This window comes from Astatotilapia calliptera, chromosome 20, assembly GCF_900246225.1.
Source record: "Astatotilapia calliptera chromosome 20, fAstCal1.2, whole genome shotgun sequence".
In the NCBI taxonomy this organism is placed as follows: Eukaryota; Metazoa; Chordata; class Actinopteri; order Cichliformes; family Cichlidae; genus Astatotilapia; species Astatotilapia calliptera.
In genome coordinates this window covers 25,111,308-25,133,130 of record NC_039321.1, presented here as the reverse complement: position 1 = coordinate 25,133,130, position 21,823 = coordinate 25,111,308, and the positions used below count along the sequence as shown (strand labels likewise).

At 39.6% G+C, this 21,823-nt stretch overlaps 1 protein-coding gene and 1 long non-coding RNA gene across 4 annotated transcripts in view; one reads left to right on the top strand and one right to left on the bottom strand.

Moving 5' to 3' along the window:
* LOC113012890 (kazrin) overlaps positions 1 to 21,823 on the top strand; it is a 182,402-nt gene that overhangs the window by 67,531 nt on the left and 93,048 nt on the right. The window lies entirely within an intron of this gene.
* LOC113012892 (uncharacterized) lies at positions 1,598 to 5,404 on the bottom strand. The gene is made up of 2 exons (XR_003270774.1): positions 2,107 to 5,404; positions 1,598 to 2,009 (listed from the first exon to the last, which is right to left on the bottom strand). It is a non-coding gene; the product is annotated as an uncharacterized LOC113012892 (long non-coding RNA).

Below are 21,823 nucleotides of genomic sequence, written 5' to 3'. Positions count from 1 at the left end.
TGCATATATATATATACACAGAACAGGGAGAAGATGTCTTCTGTTTTACAACTAGTTACTTTAACATACAAGTGCTTAGTGTACTTATTTTAAATTAGTACCCTCAGAACTGGGTGTAATGATTCTAGTGATTTTCTTTTTAACCTTTTAGTAAAATTGAGGGATATATCAAAAATTAAGAATTGTAAGCAAAGCTGAAGGTTGCATTGAATGTTTGGTCACTGCCATTCCCGTCTCAAGCCCCAGTGAAGAGAACCTTTCCACTGTTCTCTTATTTTGTTGTTAAGTTGAGATGCTGTCAAAATCTCTGCAGAGTCATTCAAGTGTAGAATGTCCTCACATAGATTACAGGTTTTTCCATGAATTTGATTTCCTGCTGTATTTTGTCTTTGCAGGCAGTGTCTGGGAAAAGTTGACATTTTGCAACATGCCATTACCTTCGTACCCTTTCACACTCACTTTTATTGATTTGACGAAGAGCTATTGGTGTGAAGCTGCTGTCACTCAAATGAGCATTTGGTGTAGGGTCCCCGCTCCGTGACTGAAAAACAAAAAAACGAAATAAGCTATAGGAAAGCAATAGCATGGTAATACATGGGGATTAAAGTGGTGTTTGTCAGATTGGGCGTAGCTGTGCAGCGTGGGGAAATCACTTAGAAATAAGCGAGTGAAATAATAACGTGTGGATTTTTCTTTGAGTACAGACTGTGATCAGTGGACCTGTGGTGCTTCTCCCATTTTCACTGCTCTTTGTGGATTTAGCCAAATAAATTCAGGAGATGTTATGCAGGCTGATTTCCAACCATTCAATGTTATTAGTGTAGTGTCAAATGTAGAATTCAGTGAATTAATCCACTCAGCATCATAAACTGATGTTTATAGTTGTGCACTGTGTGTCCAACACAGTGCACAACTGTAAACTCATGTAACCTCAGAATAACACAAAGTTAGTGTGCTTCATTTTATTTTGTAAGACATTTCACAAAAATACTATATGTACAAGCACACAAAGAATAAACTAAAAAAAACACACATTAACCTTGCTATCAGCTTTAATTACTCGTTAACTGAAGGTAATGTTAACGCCATTTCAGGTTATTCCGGCCCAATTTAACCCTCCAGTTTAATACACTCATAAAATACTGCAGTTGCCTCAGACTGTGAAAATGGCACCAAATCTCATTAGTGTTTTTTCTTTCTTTTGTCGATGGAGATGGCTTTTGAATCCCTCTCTGTCTACGGCGATGAGAAACTTAATGACTTGTGTGAGGAAAAATGATAGCCCTCCTCAGGTTTCATGTTTATGGCACGTTTTATAGTCATTTATTTGACAAAGTTACCCAACAGATGGTTACTCATCAGAGCATTTCTCAAAAGTGCCACAAAAATTGGATCCGCCACAGTTGCCTTTGGCATTTAGCTCCTCTTGTGGCATCAAATGCGGTAACTTTCATAATGAATCCCATGTTTATAAGGAATCGCCACCAAATGAAGGTATTTATTTCAAATCAAATGACCCAGGCTTATTCTTGTTACGGCCGGGACCGTTTCAGACGAGTGACAGGACTCAAACGCAAGACGCCGAACAGCTCGTAAATATATTTTAAGAATAATGTTTAATGTGCACACAAAATATTCATAAACAAAAGGTGAGCGTAGACGTTAACTAAATAATGATCTGGTCCGGGTCCGGGGATTGGACTGGAAAGCAAGTCACAAAAGGTCCAGGAAAAGGTCGGGGTCACTGTAACAGAATGCAAATGTTCAAAACATAGATAAGGAGGCATATGAATATGTTGTTTGGCTCAAAATCCTCCTTCGTACTGTGTACTTGCCAACGGAGGTCGGAGATGACATGGAGGGGGAGTAATCCGGGTGTGTAAATCCAAAAACTCCTGGCGTGGAGGCAGAGAGGCAGGTAGATAGTTTTGGTGGTAGCCTGAGGGACTGCCAGAAAGTCCAGCATCCAAGTAGAAGCTCTTCGCCAGGGGTTTAACAGTTAGGTGTAGCTGAAAAAGGGAGGCGCACAAAAAACAAACATACAGTGAAGCAAAGGTGATTCACAAAAAAACACGTAAGGAAATTATGATGGTGGCCTGCACTGACTGATGTTTAGCAGAGAATCTGGCGAAGAGAGATTGAGAACGCTGGCCTTATGAGTCCCCCGGCTAATTACCCACAGATGTCAACGATCAGCAAAAACACTGAGGCCCCTCCCAGGGGTGGAGACGCCGGCTCGGAGGGAGACACACTGGCACACACCCGGACCATGACAATTCTATGATGATACTGAAACATGAATGTGTTTGAAGGTACTTTCGTAAATAGGATGTTAAAGATAGGTGATGATTGTCTGTAGCCATATGTTTAGAGGTCATTCATTAACATACGAGTGTAGTCATCAAGCCGTCGTTTTAGCAGAGAAGTTGTTAGGCCCAACACCTGGGACTGGGCCAGAAAGGGGGGTGGGTTTGAGGACTTGGCGTGGTCTAAAAAAATCACATTTTGAACATACACTAATGTTTGTTCTGGGCAAACCTTTGGTCCCAGTATACTTGTAGGCTACGTTATAATGTACCGTGCCCTGAACATTTTTACAGACCGAGCACAAGCCATATGGCATTCCCTAATGTCAGAAACCTTCCCCAGCAGGATAGTTTGCCCCAACACATTGGATAGAGTAGGGCATCAACCCAAAGAGCACAACATCCCAGATCCCAAACTGACTGAAGCTGAGACAAGCCTGATCTGCATAGACCCCGCCCCAGAAATCACAGGACCCATACAATCTGGCAGCGTAAGGGAGATCTATATAATATTAGCCAGGATGCTGTAATGATGTGTTTGGGTGTGATATGCTGTTAGTATGTCAAGTTTGAGCTCGCCGGAGAGTGGCTGTGCATCGTCAGCACTTCCACATATAGATACACAGACTCACACACAGGTCTCTTTGACCTTGTCACAAATCATTGTGACAGAAGAAGTGTTTTCCAGATAGTTATGAGCTACCAACACACCTCGAGACACTAGCAGTGATTCGTTCTGACACTAAAAAACATACAAATTAAACCCACATCCCGAAATTAAACTATCCTCCGCTACTATTTACTCTTCGCTTGAACAGACAGTCCACTGCCCTTCGTTTCATTTTGGTAGGTCAGGTCTACAATATATATTTGATGTTTTAGGTTGGTCACGTTGTAGTATGCATTAATGAGTTGGAGCAGCTCTCTGGAATGTAAATTTATGTTGCCCTTTGTCCTCCAGCTTGCCTTTGCTGGAAAGTAATGCTAACAGTACTCTCGCACACAGCGGCAGATGGCTCGAGCAAGTGTCCTCAGAAATCGGTGACTTTGCACATATTCAGATGCCACGAAGTGCAAATTCTGAGCTCTGTCTTGCAGAACTGTGGAGGTAGAGGGTGAGAAAGAGCAAAAGTACAAAGAATTTGTAACTTTTCCCATATTTACGAGAGGATTTGGAATATTCTTTTGCTCTATGAGGTAGACAGGCCAGCGTAATAAATGGTGCACCACGTGAGTAGACTACTGTGAACAATGATTAAAACTCTCATTAATGTGATAAAAAGCTTCATTAGTGGGCGATCGTGGGTGGTGGACATCATTGTTTTTATACTGCAACTGTGGCCTTTCTTTTTAATGTGCGTCATGGGAGCTCAGATATTTCAGAACAAACTTGTTCCTCCTGATAATGTGGGTGAGAATCTTTGGTAACGGCGTCGTTTTCACTGATCCAGTGATCATAAAGGAAATAAAATGGGAAATTAGAGCAGCTGAATATAGGCTATAGTGAATTTACATTGGATGGGATGCTGATGTATAAAGTCTGCACAGTGGAAGCAGATACGTTTGCTCTGTAGCCCCAGAGAATGGCTACTAATAGGCTCAGATAGGAGATGAGGAAAGAGCCCCCCCAGTGGTATTCAAATGATGTGATATGACGGGAACTGGGGAAAGGGGAGGGGTCTGGTCTGCTGAGGGGCTGCCTAACATTTTGTCAGCAATTACTCACAATGAGGTGTGGCGAGGTGATGGGTTGCAGCGGCAGCAATGATATATATATAATGACATTTTCACTGTTCATCTCACATTTCTTTGAAGCGGTAGTGGTACATGATTTGAGTTTCAGCTAATTTGGACCTACAATGCATGTAATCATAACAAAATGCTTGAGCAATATGTGGAGATGATCCGCAACTTGATGTCAACCCTTACTCCTCGGCAGTCTTCAAGTGTTGAGATAGTATTAAGTTTCCAAACAAGACGTTAATTGATCTGTTGAGATTAATATCATTTATTATTCCCACGGCACATCCAAACAAACTTTGGCAAGCATAAAGTGTTAATATATTGTACCACCTTATGATGGATAAATAATAATTTAGCAAGAGCTGGGCGTTTAATAATGACATGGTTATGTAAAACAGCGTTCATCTTCTTCAGGGTGTTCATTTTTCATCCGTGCAAGGGGATACATAAGTGTGTGCATCCGAAGCTGATAAGCTAAATTTGGTTGCAGGTATGACTGAATAGAATGACTGCAAATGCACTGCAGAGGCATTGCCTCGCCTCGGAGCATTTTCAGACATATGTACTGGTCTGGGTTCAGATTTTTCCTTGCACGTATCCCACTGCAACCGATTAAGAGCTGACAAATAGAGTAGGATCTCGGATCAGTGATTCTGTAAAGCCTCTGCTCATGTGTCAAACGGTTTCCAGCAGCACAGAAGGACTAGTCAAGGGAGCTGTTTCAAAGTGTTTGTGAGGCATTGCCTTGAAATTGCTATATTACTCTTGGAAAAGCGCACAGGATGTTATGTTCTTGGCCAAAGCCGTTGACGTTTAATGTTTACAGACAAGGATCGGTGGGAGTGCAGAGGTATTCTTTCACAGTTGACACTAAGGTAGTTATTTGAGTATTAAATACTCCCATCCACCTCCCACATTTTGTACTTAGCACACTGTTTGGAATGGAGCCCCTAAATCTTGCTGGTGGTTTTGAGTCTAGAGCAGCTTATTATTAAGACATACCACCTAACCCTTTAGCTGTCTAATAGTAATTTTAGGGAAATATTTTTTCTTTCTTTGTCTATGATCACATTAGATGCATTATGAGTGTTGCTGGTGACAGCCAGAAGTCGGTGGGTGCAGACACATTATCAGTCTTATATGCTATGCAAACCTTCATAAATTGCAAGCTGTCAGAGTTGCAGCTTTTAGGCATGAAATTACAAAATCGAATCTAACAAGGGAGTTCATTTCCTGTATTGTTGTCCTGTCTCATATCTCCCTAAATTTCTTTTTTACATTTTCTACTTGGAAATCGTAAAAGGGTTCCCCAGTTTTTTAGTTTTCTTTTTTGTGTGTGTGGATGCAACCAAAAGAGGCAAAAAAAAAATCCTGTTAGCTTACCCGGGTTTTTTTGTTTGTTTTTTGCTTCTACATAGCAACAGCCAGCATAAACAGATAAAATGCTGTGTTTACGTTTGTTCTAGTCAGTTAATCAGGCCTGGCTTTTGTGAATCTGAGTGATCATCCAGCTTCCAATTGTCCATCTATCAGCACGCAGACTGTCCAGCCAGCTGGTGCCTGCTGGGTTGAAGAGGCAGACTGGGCAAGGCTAGATGTCACAGTGGTGGCAGGTGGGAGCCACCATCAGGTATCGTAATGCCCGCTGGCACAGGCGAGACTGTCTCGAAGCAGCATGACTTGGTAGAGAGAGAGGGAGAAAGAGGCATCTTGATCCATGCGTGTGCCAACCCTGACAAATTGGATAAAGCCTCCAGTGGACTGGCACAGTAGATGTAGAGGGCAGAGGGAGGGAGGGAGGGAAGAGGGTGTTGGTTAGCAGATGTGTGTGTCATCACAGGCCTGGCATCATGCTGAAGGGGAGGAAACATTATTTACACTAATGTACGTAAACAGACAGATACATGCAGATGCAGTGCAAAAGTTGACGTCTGTGTGCGTATGTGAGGACCTTCACTTTCATAGCAAGGCTAAAAATACTGCCTACGGTTCTGTTTTCACAGGTACACACACTGCCTGTCTAGGTGTACTTTTCATCCTCTACCTCATTAGTTTTTCACATGTCTTAACCAGATTTTTAAAATTTATTTTGCCTCTATTATTTATTTGAAAAGTCACTCGAATTTCAGTTCTTCTGGTGCATCTTCGTCTTCAGGCTTGTCTTTAAATTCTACGAATGCTGCATGTTCAATTATAATATAGTTGTTGTTCTACGTTCATTTGTCTATAGTAGTTCATATACATTGGTTAAAGTATGTGCATAAGTTACAATAATGACTCTATTTTTTTTTATAACAAATTTCAATCAGTTATATTCAACCGTAAATTAAAGTTCATTTTCATACCTTTTCAAGCACAAAATAGGTGGCAAACTGTCAAAGAAAGTGCAGGTGTGCATTGAGTATTCTGTGCCAGCATGTCATACCTTAAGTTGATAGCTGAAGTTGCTCATTTACATTAAACTAAGGCAATTAGAGATTTCTCACAGTTGGTTTAAACTCTAAAAAGATGAAAATAGCTAAAAATGTTCATTCTGAGATGTAACCCCTTTTTGTCATCTTGCAATCCTTTTCAAGATTTTCTGTGAATGCAGATTAGCTCATTCAAATTTAATAATTGGCTGGACAGAAAATATAAAAGAAAAAAAAGGCTCTAACAAGCCATGTTAGGGGAACAGTGTTTTACTGGTTCCACTATCCTATCGCTTACTGTGGTGCAGCTTTTGTTATGTAGTAAAGTAATGCAAAAAGTAATCTATTACACATAATACACAGAGCCCATTTCTTTAAAGTAATGCAGTAGGTTACTTAATTACTCCCAGGAGAAAGTATTTTGTTTGACTACTTGTTACATTTATTTTTTCGTTTCTCTATAAAATGACCTGAAACGTGTTTTCTCATCATCATTATAGTTAGCAAAAAGCAACAACGAAAAACTATGCAGCTACAAACACAGAAATCACAAATACAAAAACTCTACAAAAATCAAACGTTACATCAGTCATCTCAGTGTCCAAGAAAAATGGATGAACATGATCAGTTGACACGTGACTTAAGCAACTCTTAAGTCACTCTTAAACCATTCACTGAAATATGGGAAAAGCTCACCTGCAAGGGGTCCACCTGCAGGATACCAGTACTAACTGCTGTAGTAAATGTTGCCTCTTGCACTAAAAATAATCTAAGCAAGCTACGCTTAATCTGGACATAAAAATAACTACTGTATCCAAGCAGTGTCCATCACTTTTATTTGCTTCTTAAAACAAGTTATGATGTAATTGGTGTTTTTTATAGTGGGTTTATTTCTGTTCCTGTTTCCTATATGTGTGGCTTGTCTAATTTATTTTTGTTCTGCTTCATTAAAAAAAGAGTTTTGCCTGTGCCCTGTTGTAAATATCTATTCTTGAAATGATTTATTAAAGCTACAAAATTTGTAGTACAAAGTGCGAGTGGATAAACTGCCAGTACTTTCTTCCAGTTGGCATTGTAGACTCTGACCCGTGCTCTTGTGGAGAAGCTCCACTTGGTGCTACTAGTGTTGCTGGTGGTGGACCACCTTTTTACTCTTGAGCCAGACAAACTTCCAAAAACTCACAAAAACTTCTAAAAACTACTTAGCTGAGCATCAAGCCCTAGAAACGTTGTTAGGACAACAAAAAATAATAACTCTTAAAAATTTCCTGCATGTTCTGGTTGTATCTTAGTAGCTGGATTTTATCTGAGACATGACAAATAGACAGGTACTGCCAGCTGCTGTGTCAGTCTAGAGGTAGTCATGATACTTCGTCTCTCTCGAGTGAAGAGGCTTTGTCTCGTAGCTCTCATCCAAACAAGGAGAGTTCACCCAGAGTTCAAAAGGAAGTTGAGAGGGAGAGCAAGATTTTTGCTTCCCCCCTGTGTCAGTCACTCCCCACCTTTTGAGTCTTAATCCTCTCAGAAGAGAAGTTGTTGGTTTGACAGCTGGTAGGTTGCAGATTCTTCCTATCAGCCACTTTTTTTGAAACACGTATGCTGTAAACAAGGATTTGTCATCTTAGGGAATATCAAGAGGAATCTTTGACTCAGTCAGCCTCAGGGAATGACGTTCTTACTTATTTATCCACTTATTTGCTTGTCAGAGATGCAGATTATAAGTAAAGCTCTCCAGTGCATCGGGGTAATTAAAACCCTTGTGGTGTAGTTTAGAACAAACTCTATCATTTAGAAGTGGTACAGGGCTGACCAAGCACCACTTATTTTGAGGGGGATTCGGAGAAGAAAAGGTCTAGGGGTGGATATCAGAGATTGACATATGATTTTGTTCCATATTATAAGTGGGGTAAAATACTGCATAGGTTTTGAGTATCACTGAAAAAGTTTCAGCATTTTTACATCTGAAAAAATGCTTGCCTATGAGTCAGGTGAGCAGAAGCACCGCTGTCGGGAGTTTGACAAACAGTTTTCCAATGCACTGTCAGAAAAAAACATGCTAGCTTTAATAGAAAGAGTTGCAAAGCCTAGAAGGATGTGATTCAGATGGGCTGGAAAAACTGGTACTTCCTATCCCAATAAAATATTTTCTAAAAGTTCTTTTGGGACTTGAGTGTATTTAAGTCTGTGGGTCTTGCTTATGATAAGGCTAATATGGATCTGGTGGCTGGAAGCCCTTCTGCAAGGTTCATTGGTGCTTGCATGAATGCCTGCATGGATGAACACATGCACGCGCACAGACACACGTGCAGCATTTGTGGGTTCTACTCTGTGCAGTGAGTGATCTGTCTGTTGGGATATTCTGTGGTCGTTAGCTGATGTGCCTGGCTGTGTAGATGGAATTGATTTCTGGTTCAGACCATAAAGTACAATGCTACAGCTTTTCACTGTCAGAATCTACAAGGCTATTACCTTGAAAGGAAGTTGATGCTGCTGTTGAACAGATTCATGGATAATGCAGTTGTTATAGAAAAAAAAGACAATTCCACAGTCACCTACTGGGCTATGGTGCTATCACTGTGTTAATTCAGTCTTTGCCACATTAAATTTTTCTTTCTTACTTTTTTGCTGATGTTAAACATTAATATTCATACAAAAAGGTCTGTAAAGGTTTGGTCCAAAATATTTCTGTATTTGTTTGGTTTGTTTCTCCCCCCGTGTCCATAAATGTTAATAACAGTAAATATAAGTCAGTATAAGAGATTAGTTTGCATGCTTTGGATGACTGAAGTATTAAAAAAGCAGTCATTACAAAATTTCTTCATTGTCTTCTCCATGTCTTCATTTATCGGCTATCACAAAAGCCAGTAACATTGTATCAACAAATAGCTAATATTGGCCGATATATCAGTCGGTATATTGGTATTCCTTCTATATTGGCAGGCACTAATAAGCTTTGAATCAAAACTGGAACACATTTTTCTGCCAGTCAGGGTTTTTTTTGTAGTTTAAAAGAGACTGAGACACTTAGGCTACGTTCACGCTGCAGGGGAAAGCGCATCAAATCCGACTTTTTTGACCCTATGCTACCCATATACGATCATGGTATGACAGTGTGAACGGCACAAATCCGATATTTTCAAATCCGACCTGGGTCACTTTCGTATGTGGTACTGAATCCGATACATATCTGATGTTTTAGAAAGCGACTGCTGTTTGAATGGTCATGTCGCATTAAATCTGTCTTTTACGCCACTGACATAAGACAGATGCCAATTATCAGCGCCCGAGAAGACATCACGAACCCTTCCTGGCCATCCAGTGTAGATGTCAGTAAAACTGTTGGGAAGACAGCGTTGGAGAAACGTAAACATTTTTGTACTGTATTATCTGCAGATTCTGACAGAAATCTGCAACTATCCTTTGAAGCATCAATCCTCCCTAAAACAGCAATAAGGATAATTATTAGGCCATATGTAAATAACAAAATAACAAAATAACTTAAAGCAAAATTGGTAAACGTAAAGTCCGAAACAAGTCAAACAATACTGTTTGGTCTGGATCTAAACAGAGCGGGTTGTGTGTGACGTCTTATTTTGCGCATGCGGGCCACTTTGAGGGTTCACACTAGAGCGCGTTTGCTGTCACATTTTATTTGTAGTGTGAACAAGCAGACAAAAAAAATTGGATTTGATCAAAAAATCAGAATTGAGCATTAAGACCTGCAGTGTGAACATAGCCTTCATTTCTGCCTTTTTATGTTTTAGAAATAACTACAACCAGACATAATAACTTACTTATCATTATCAATAAGCACTGGCGTCAGACTATTTTTGCCTATAGTTAAATGTTGTGTCATGCACTGACGGTATCACATATTGCAACAGATTTGAAACTATCAACTCATGGAGGTCAGTGTAGCACAAATGTGCAGCTTTTAGTGCATGGAGATACTTGAATTTTTACCCTGAAAATGATGTGTTTATTTTAGCTTGTGAGTTGTGAATTGCTGTAAAGAAGTCCTTGGCTGCTAACTGCCAGTGTACTTATAATTACTGTACTATAAAAACCCAATGTCATAATAAAGACTTGACTCTACTCTACCAGACAGTGTCATATTAAAGATATGTGCTTGTAGCTGTGTTTGGATATCTGTCAGTACATCTTGTTATTGTAAGAATATCCTAGAGATTGATGCTTGCATGCATTTGTATCCAAAGCAATAAGCTGCTTATATTAGATTTTAAATCCTTCAAATCACCAAACAGGATCCTGGCTTTCATTCCAGAGTCCATAATCGGACCCTTCATGCAAAGTTTATTTGGATTCTCTGATGGATTGCCAAGAACTCGTAACCTTTTAAAGTCTGATAATTCTGCAGCTTGTAATGTGATCAGTGTTTTCTCTTTGCATAGCTTACTTGAGAGGATAAATAAACAGCTTTTATTGGTGGATAAAATGGCTTGTGAGGAAGAATAAAGTCTCACCTTATAGAAGATTGATCTTTGTCGATGGTGATGTGCCAGGCTGTGCAATGACTGTCTCCGTCCACAACATTGACGTACAGCAGGCTTAGTGCTTAGATATTGCTCTGCTGCTTGGGGGTGTCAGAGCTGTGCTTCCAGGCTTATGCACTACACAGTCCAAGCCTAAGTGTATCAGTGCTTCATTGTTTGTAGGCCTCATAGAGTTCTTGCTTGTTAGTGTATTTTACGGTAGCCTTTATAAACCACAATTTCACATTTTTAGTTTATTCACAGAGAAAAATTAAACAACCAATATCCCCAAATACTATTGTCCTATTGTCATTGTAATATTGAACAATGTTATCGTACATTGCACGTTTTTCTCTTATCGCACAGGCCTGATTAAAGTCATGTCAAGGTGTTGGACACATGTTGCTGTAGATTTGTTTTGTTGCACTTCACTTATTTGCTGATGTGCCATATGGTGTATTACACAGAGCCATCTGCTCAGTTGTCCTCATAAACTGTTTGGAAAAGGGCTGGTGCTTTCACAAAACACTTGCAGGTGATTGGATGAGCCATCGATAACAGCCCATTTCTGTCTGACTTTATGCAGTCAGATCAATGAACCATAGAACAATCTTACAAGCTTCCAAGCAGTCAGTGTAGTTAGTCAAGTATTGTTAACATGTAGTCTTGCTATTTCTTTTTGAAGATAAGCCACTCAGAGGTAATCACTTTTTTTTGTAAAAGTTGAAGACTGGAAAAATTTTTTTTATCTCTACATCATAATTCTGGGAATCTTGCATGAATCCAGCTGTTTTGCAAGGACGTGTCTTTTAAGACTGCATATCAATTCTTAGTGTCTGTCTTATGAACGAAAATATGTCCCAGTGTTGATTTGGTCTTGCTTACTTTTGCTTACACTTACCTATTCAGGTGCTTCCAGCCTGGCCTTCACTGACCAGTTCAGAGATACTGAAAGATAAATATGCACTTTTAATAACAAAGGGCCCATCATTATCAAAGAGAAAACTGACTTGTGATTATGCAGTGGAAACACTTCCATTTTCCTTGTGGTCCTTAACCATTGTTATTCATGCTCTTCCTCTCGTACCATGTTGTGTGAAGTATTTGGTACAGCTTCAGTTTGATGCTGCTTCTGATTTTCTTTCCATTCCACTGTTTAACGATTTATATTCTGAAATACAGAAATATTAATGCAAATATATAATTCAAGCCATAAGTATCTGGACTACAGTCTGTGTGACATGTTGGTCCATGTTGAAAGATACTGAACCCCGGATTGCCTCAGAGGCTTCAATCGGTGTACGTGATTATTAAAGCCTTATACGATTCTCTGTGGGAATGAGTAAAATGTGGCACTCAGTCGTGTAAGGGCACTTTGAGTGATCAATAGGACCAGAAAAGCTCCCTATAAATAACAGTCTCTTAACATTAGTGGCACCTTGTTGCTGGCTCCCTAAAGTCTGCGAGGCTGTAGGGGGCTTTGCTTTACTGCCACAGATCAGAGCATTGCTTGAGGATTAAGTGTTTGCCTCCAGTCTAGCAGTACAGCTATCATAGCCACACGATTACGCTATCAAAGCTCATGCACATGCCTCAGCACAAGTCTGCGCAGCACCCAGATGTTATCAGCTTCACAAAATGCAGAGCTCTCAATCATGTAGAGGAGCCCATTTGTGCCTTCTATAGGTGTGCGTGATGGTTGCACCTTTGTGGATCCTCCCTGATTGTGTCAGGGTACATTAGGGCACCGAGAGATGTATTGTGAGTTTTCTCTGCTCATTAGGATTCCGCAGTGCCCACTGACTGAGGCTGAAATGAGAAGAAGTGATGAGAGGGAGAGGCAGTGAAGGGCTAGAAATAGATCAAAACTAAACTGGAGTAGAGAGTACTGGTGGGCATGAGGAGGGAAGGAATGTTGGCCCCTGTAAGTCAGTTGGCCCCGGACATGCTAAATGGAGCTGTCTGACTGGATTTCAGATAGAGAGGCACCCAGCAGAAAGACGGCAACGGTAAACGAGCTAGCTAGCTAGCTAGCTAGCTAATAATGGGGCGCATTTAGGAATGCTGATAAGACTAAGAAGGGGTTGTGATTGGAAAGGATGAAGATTATAAGAACCCTCAAGCTTTCCTCTGCTCTCTATTTTCTTTCACTTCATCTCTTTCCTCCCTGTTATCTCCCTTCAGTTTTGCTATTCTGATTAGTAGCTAGATAAGAGGCTCATGACTCTTATATTTTCTGCTCCATTAGTCTAACTCGCTTCGTGCAAAAGGTCTGCGGCAGTGGCCAAGTGCCTTTCTGTCATCTCTCTCTCTCTTTCTTTTTTCTATTATAAAGCCTTTCATTCTAGATCTTTATTCAGTGATTCACATTTTTAAATATTGCAGCCTACAGTTTGTAAAGAAATAAGAAACAAGTGTGAGTGAGGTCATCAGCAGATGACTTCCCAAAGCATGCTCTCTTATGTTGCAATTATGTATTTAAAAAAAATGGTTTAAACTGATGTGAGAAGGGCGCATACAATATCCAAATAAGATAATTACAACTTTTTAAAAAATGTGACCTCGAGTTCAGCGAGTCCAGTGCCCCACTCGATCCCTCTGCTGTCCCTTTCTCTCCTTACAGGCCATTAGCACTGCACCGGCTGTTCTGAAGCTGCGCGGATGGATGACATTTAAGAAACGTCGCCTTTAGTCATTCCTCTTCTTCGTTCTCCTTGTCCGTTAACCTTTCTGTCTCCCTACCTTCATCCCTCTACATTTTCATTTCTCACTTCTCCTCCTCATTTGCTGTTCCTCCTCCCTCCCATCCTTCTGTAAATTGCAGTTTCACTCGGGCAGTGCTTTGTTTCCCATCTTTTATTTCCCATCTCTGTTCTTCTTCTGTCTCTGTTTGTCTTTCACTCGCTTGTGCATTTCTGTGACTCCATAAGTGGAAAAGGAAGCAAACAGAGCGAAGCAGTGAGGTAGAACCCTCTACCTCATCTGGTAATGAGCCTGGAAAGTTCCCAGTCAAAAGTACACCGTCTCCATGGAGACTGAGGTAAAGTTGCTGGCACTGCCTTCGCCCAGTGTCTTTGAAGAGCCTGGCTAGAGTAAACAATACCAAGGTCAACAATCCCAGGGGTCTGTTTGACCATCTGCAACCACAAAGACTCAGCAGTCTTTGAGGATGTTGTGGGTGCTTGTTGTTTTGCCGGCTTTTTCGTCCAGGTCCTTTTCATTAAGCTCGCCGGACCACCCTCATATCACTTCCCACCCATCTCACTTTGTTTTACTTTAGCTTTAAGCCTCTAACTTGTCATTTTAGTGTTTTATTTCTTGCTTTGTCCCAGGGTGAACTTACATAACCTCTTTTTATTTCCAGGCCACAGATGAACAGCTCCATATAGCCATAGCTCACCATATTTAATGCAAAATTGCTTGTGTGTTCCTTAAGGGGATGCAGATTTAAAATTCGTGTTTGGTTATATTATTTAAGACTTTGTTGTTGTTTTTTTAGCGCTGTGCCCTCTTTGTGATGCCTGTTCTCTGCCACTTCACCCCTTCTCACCTCCCCCAGGGGCCACCGCCATTTATTGTTCGATTTAATTATTAATGTTCTTAATTCTAGACGAGGGAACAAAGCTGCTATGACATTATTTGTGCCTTTGAGCACTGAGTCCTTGGCTCTCTTGTGCAGTTGCTGCTTCAGAGTCACAAGTCATTACTAGTTGCCTAATTACATATTGAGGCACCTTCCCACACACACAAAGCATAGGCGGGTGGTTTTGTCACATCTCGTTGTCAAGTCTGTCTTTCTTGCACTGTGAGATTACTGTAAACTGTAGGTCACATTTGGTACTGGTGTGTGTGTGAAGCTGTGTCTTGGAAATATCACAAAATGGAGGTCTTTGTGGCTTAGTTGCAAGCAGCGAATTTCCTCTACGACTAAACTAGGGAACTAAAGAAAAATAAGTAAACCAACGTTAAGCCTACCCAGTATTATTGTATAAGACAGTGTCTTTGAAATGAAAAGAAACCTTGACTGTAAAGACATACATATCTAAATTAATCCACATTAATGTCACAATTTCGAATCTGATACAATGTACAAAACTTTAGAGGGCCCAGTTTAAAAGCATTTACAAACTAAACCAGAGCATAAGGTAAAGAGCGAGGGGAGTTGAGCAAAGTAGTCAACATTTGTGTCATAATATCTTCTCTATGCTAACTGAGTGAAGGAACGTTTGTTGTACAAACCTCTGCTTTCCTTTCACCAGTTAAGCATATGGGTCGAACTATGATTTTATTTTAAATGTATCCATTTATATTTAAATGTGTCCATCCATGCATCCATCCATCTGTTCATTTTATTAACTGCTTATGAAACTCACTGGAGCTTATCCCAGCTGTCAAAGGGTGAGACGCTGGGTACACAGGTCAACAGTGTGTCACAGGACTAACAGAGAGTGACGGCAGCACTCATTTTGAATTTCAAGATATTTACCTACAAAACCATTAAAAATAAATATTGTGGTAGATATAATGGAAGCACTTTCTGTTTACACTAGGTCTTTGGCAATTAAATGATACAACAAATGAAGAAATAAAATGAGTGTTAGTAGTAGTATTTTAGATCAGCAGGATATTTTAATACTGCTACATCACTATTCTTTTACCCCTATCAAAACTAACTGATTTTAAAGCTCACTGCTAGTCTGTGAGACCTAAAAGTATTTTTATGATTAACCTTTTGGCAGCTCACTATGACCTTTGACTGCTTCAGCTGCTGATTAGTTCAAAGTGTGTTAATGATGAAGCCTAATTTGAGAGCGAGAGCGAGAGAGTCAGTGTCTCTGCGTGAGAGTTTGAAGACCCTGAGCATTTCAGAAAACACTTTTGGAAGGATTCCACAGAGACATATGGCACTACAGCAAACTGCCCTGTGATGGGAGAGAGCCCTAAATTTTGTCAAGTGGCCTCAGCTGTGTCATTAGTCCCTGCGTTTCGGGAGATTGAATAACAAATCACTGGATGATGGTAGGGACAAATGTTTGCTAAACATAAGAAGATCACTAAGGAATTTCTGGCTGGACAAAAAACAACAGCAAGTGTTGACTGAAACACTCAAAGAAATTTGGATAGACTTGAACTAGGGCTACTGTTTTATAGAATAATTAACCAATGCTAGGACTCTTGGGCACTTTGGGTCAGCTGTTTCTCTTTTGCAAGAAAGGCGGAGCTCATTAACAAAAGATCACAGTACCAATAGTCTTGGATAGGCTGCTGAGAGCTGCTGCAGGATCTGACAAACTTGACCTTGCACCTGCCATCATAGAGTTTTAGAAATATCCAACTGGTTTGAGGAGGACCTTAATCTTTCTGTGGTGAACCTAAACGTCTGTGTTAATTAGATTCTCCAGCAACACTGATCATAAGCACACTTTTAAATCAAGTGAAGCTTGATAAGAAATATGGACAATACCAGAATAACCAGGAAAAAACTCAATATTCAAGACCATTTTCCCTACCACCGAGCTAACTTATTATGAAGTGTTGTTTTCTTTCTTTCTTTTTTTTTTTTTAGAAAGATTAGAATAATACAAACAAAAACATCAATGACAATATATATGTTTTTACATCATTGAAGCCATGCAAAACAAATTAGTTACATAACTGTAAATTAAATGTGAGAGATTTAAGTTTAAAATTTTCTACAAAATTTACAAAATTAAAAACAAAAAAGACAACAGTATTCTTTAAGTGTTTTTGAGTTAGTGTTGTACTTCTGGTGACTTAGCGCTATGTTTGGTTGCTAGACGGCAATGTGAACTTAACACTTACATGACGCTTTTTAGACACAAGAAATAGTATGATACTTTTAACACTGTCTATTAATGTTACAGGTTGGCAGGACTCGTGATGTTTGCTAACAAATTATAAAACATTGCAAAACAAGTTATTTTTGTTGCTGTTAGCCATAGCTGCTAGCTTAACAGATTGCTAATGTGGCTGCTGGGTAGTTGCTAATAGATAAACGGCTAAAGTTAATGTGTGAGCAGACTAGGTAACACATACCATAACTGTTTTGTACTTCTATAAAATGTTTTTGAAACTGGAGCTTTACTGACCTCTCTAATTTTCTCAGAGTGTTATTCAGCGTCGTGAACAATAGAACTAGCGAGTGCAGGGGTCTATGTGTATGGTTGTGTGTTAGCTGGAGAGGGCAAAAACAGCACTGTTAGTAGTGATAATGTTGCAATTGAGTATCTAATCCAGGGATATCCTGGTATTTGGTGTCCAGATTTAAAATGCCATTAAAAGTATTAGTAATGGACACAGAAAAAAGCAGCACCAGCACAAATGTTATCAAACCTCAGTAAAAAAAAAAAGAAGCATGAGAAGAATAGGCAAAGATCCAAGTGTCAGAAGCTTGTTAACACTTACTGAAAGGGCTCCAGCATGGGCAAGAGGATATTGTTGATATACCTTTTAAGATGAGGAGGTTTGGATATTTTTTAGTTGCACTGTATACGCTGGAAGCATACAGTTGAATACATTTTAAAGAAAACTACCTACTGTGCAAGTCTGCAGTAAACTTTTAAACCACAGTTAGCTCACTTATAATAGATGAGGCTTTATGTTTTGAAGCCTATAGATAACATTAGTATGATTACTGGGCTGCCGATCAAACAGTAAATATCAGCTGTGGAGAAATATTCATCTATAAGCCTATACTCCATGAATTTGACTTCATCTTAATTCATCCCAGTGAAATCCATAAAAAAAACTCTTTACAGGAAAAGAAAGTTTTTATACATTTAAGACTTTGTTACATTGCATTTTTACAGGTGCTAAGAAATAGACTTTATAATATAATTTTTTTCCTACGGTATCATGCTTTGCCAACTAGATGTAAGAGTAGTCTGTTTAGATCAGACAGAATGGTAAGATTAATGCTTGTTTTTCCTTCTCCTAACCTTTATGCTACGGCCAATTTTAGACCCATATTACAGACTGAATAACATACAGTTATGTATTTTTCACAAGCTGTGTAACCACAGCATTTAGCAGAATCTTTGCAGTTACCTGACATTTTGCCCTCCGATGCCATGTTTATGTATAAATTGTACAGCCAGCCTGTCAGAATGTCCGATGCTATCCCAGATGCCACAGAGCATGTATCTAGACCTTAATTGGGGCTGAGGGTGAACCCACTGCAGATGGTATTTGCACTGTGTGATGAAGAGGATTTTCTGGGTTTACTGCAATCTGCAGTGCAGCTAATGGTGGAGAGGAGAGATGAGGAGAAAGGAAATTGGAAAAGAGAAATAGGGGAGATGGAAGGCGGAGAGAGCTGACAAAGAAAGTTACAAACATTCAGCGAAAAGACTGAAGCCAGGGATGTACAGAGAATTGGAAGGACTGTGAAAGACAGAAATATATTACATAAATCATAAACACAGAAAGAGCATATAAACCCCTTTTTTCTTTTTCCTAGTGATTGGTCATTATTTTCTAGCACTTCTGTCCTACCTGTATGACATAAAGATACCCTTTTTTCACTCTATCTGATGAATTTAAGCTAATTTAAGCTTAATCTAAGATGAAGCAGACCACACACTTCCTATGCATCCTATTTACATGCTGGACACTGGCACTCAAATCAAGTCGAAGGCTTAACCCACTCTTCATCACCCCCCCACACACCCCCTTTAAATGTCTGCTCATCCTGTAATTGCCACTGATAGGATCTCCTAGAAACTCATTCAACTTCCTAATGTGCAAAGTTAACTTGATGAACTGTGAGCAATAATGCATCTGCGCCCCCCATCAGTCACCATTAAAACTGGGAGCTGGCCATTGCATCTCAATATAGCATTATTAGCAGCCGAGTTTCTCAGGCAGATAGATTGCCCTGCATGCTAAACGCGACACAAAGCCTCAGTGTCATCCTGAGAATAAACAGCCACTCCACTGTAAACTCTTTGAATGATCATCAACTGTGATTAATGTGTGGGTTTACTCAGACTGATGAGTGGATCTTAGCTTAAGAAAGGGCAGCTGTAGGCGCTGTAACTTTTGCTGCAGTCTGTTGCCATAAGCTGAGTGCCGTCTTCTAAGATTCACATTGTATTCTGTGATATTTAAAACCGGCAGGATCCTTCAGTGGCACATCATTTTGCTCTGAGGCTCGCTGAGCTTGTAATTTCCACATGCAAAACAAGACTCTCAGGATACAACATGAAATTCACGGTTTATTTTTAACACAGTTGTGCTGTTTTTTGGGGTTTTTTTTCCCAAAGAGACTTTCAGAATGGCCTTTTTTTCTGATGAACCAAAACAATAATGTTCCCCTTGACTCATACATGCAGCCCACACAGCAGCCCACAAATCTCAGTTCACTGCGCAGGATGATGCTCGTTCTCTTCTCCCTTTCATGCAGACAGTTGATGAATGCTTCTGTGTTTGACAGCCTCTGCCCAGTCTTCTTTTCACCATTTCCAGAGGCACCACGCTTATGTGTTATTTCCATTGTAATACTCGGGAGCTGAAGCTGTGATGTCAAAATGTAGCACAAACCAAGAAAATTGTGGTATACAGTGTATTGTACAATTTGAAGGAGATCGACTGTGAATGCTCTGCAGGGAAAAGCTATTAAATGCAGCAGTGGTCCAGAGTAAGCTGGAGAGACATGTTGAGGCAAAACACCAGTGTGTGGTGTGCTGGTGGGGGGAGATCACACCGAAGGAGGCACTGTCACATTAAAAAAAAAAGAGTAGTTGACCCACTGGTTTATCCAAAGTTTCTGTGCAGGTATGGCATTTTCATTGTGCGCATTTCATGGAAATGAATAAGTCTATGTATGTTAAAAATAATCCGAATCAGATCTTGTGTGGTTTCAGAGGGAGCTGTGTGAAACCTGAAGTGTGAGGCAGCCCTGTTTCATATCTGCCTTCTAAAAGTTATAAAAATGAAGAAATCTGGTGGTGTGGAGTAAGATAGAAGTGAACTTACAGACCTTTATTGTCTGCTCCTCATCGCTGCTTGAGGCTAGAAGCTCGAGGCTACAAAAGCGGCACCCTGCATAACTGAATGTCTCCATCTCTTACCGCCAGCTGTCTAGTTGAATTGAGGGTCATGCAAGTGTCAGGTTTTGATCCAGAAGAAAAATGCATAGAAAAATAAAGACGGTTCTGCTGCTTTGGTTTGAATTTTTTTTTCTGTCTTTCTTTCTTTTTTTTTGCTCAACACCAACTTAAGGGCCTTAGCCTTTAAGGAGCCAGTGCTCATACATAAACTGAACTTGTTCATAGCAGCTCGCAGGTATCTGTGAATTAGGAAACATATTAATGACATATTCGGTTTGCAGCCAGCCTCAAGTGGCAGTTTGAAGAACTGCAGTTTCTGGCATTTCTTCGCTGGTTTCATTTCTTTATTTCATTTTTTTGTACCTGAAGACTGATTCTAGATCATAACATATGTTGCATAATAGAAAAGGATATGGGAGAAATTAATTCCACTATGTTGTATTCATATATATCCAATATTAGTTTTGGAAAGAGCTCTCTAAGAGAAGTTTTTGTAGAAATGCCTTTCTGCATTGCTAATATATGCAGCTATTTTTGAGCTCAACAGATTTTGAAAGATAAATACATGAACTATATATATCTATATATCTATATATATCTATATATATCTATATATATATATATATAGATATATATATATATATATATATATATAGATATATATAGATATATATATATATAGATATATATATATCTATATATCTATATATATATATATATATATATATATATATATATATATATATATATATATATATATATATATATATAGATATATAGATATATATCTATATATATCTATATATATATATATATATATATATATATACACACACACACACATACACATATATAGGGAGAGATAGGACCATGTTTCTCTATGGAGTTTGTTGACCTATTTATTACATAAAGAATAACAGTTTGATTTTCAGAAACTTTAAACTATGAACATCCTAAAAGCTCTCACATTCTTTTTTTAAGAAAGTGTTACAAAGCACTCTGCATGCTCTTTTCCTTTGAGTTATTCCCTCTATACATGTTCTTCCTGTAGCAGTTTTTCTGTGTAGTATGTGTAAACTAATCAGATCATGTTGAACTAAAGCAACATGCGTACATCACAGCAGCACATTCCTCACCATCGACCGAGTAGGCCTTTGCGATTCAGAGGCAGCCCAGTCACCCCTCTTTCTCAATAACATGATGGATCGCAGGACAGCCCTTGTCTAGAAAAACAAAGCCAGCATTTAAGCTCCTAGCTGCCCACTGTTCTTTTCGGTTGTCCGTGGCATAAATCTCAGTCAGGGCACACACACGGTTTCCTCTAAGAGGGGTGAGAGGGGTTATTTGTTTCACTTTGCAGGGAGTCTGCGGGGGGTGAGCAGAGGAGATTTCACCTTGTCTTTATGGAAGACTTTAGAGCCTGATGGAAGAGTTAGAAAAGCAGAAAGACCCCAAACAGATACGGATGTGCCGTGCAATGGCTTATTCAAATGCTGACAGAATGAAAGACTTAAAGGGCTACTAAGGGGTTGTAATTATTTGCTGTCCTTACATCAAAGGACAGATCACTTTATTTGCAATACATCATATTTCTGTGCAAAATACACTAAAATGCTTCACATCACTGACATCGCATCGCGTTTTTCCCCAGGAGCAGGCGTGCACTCTCTCTCTCTCACACACATATTAGCAGATAAAAAGGTAGCTAGGGATTGGTTCAAGTGCAACAACAGCTGCTCGTGTCTGACCACTGCCGTGTTAGCCAGCAGCCATCCGTTCAGTCTGCACCGGAAGAGGCA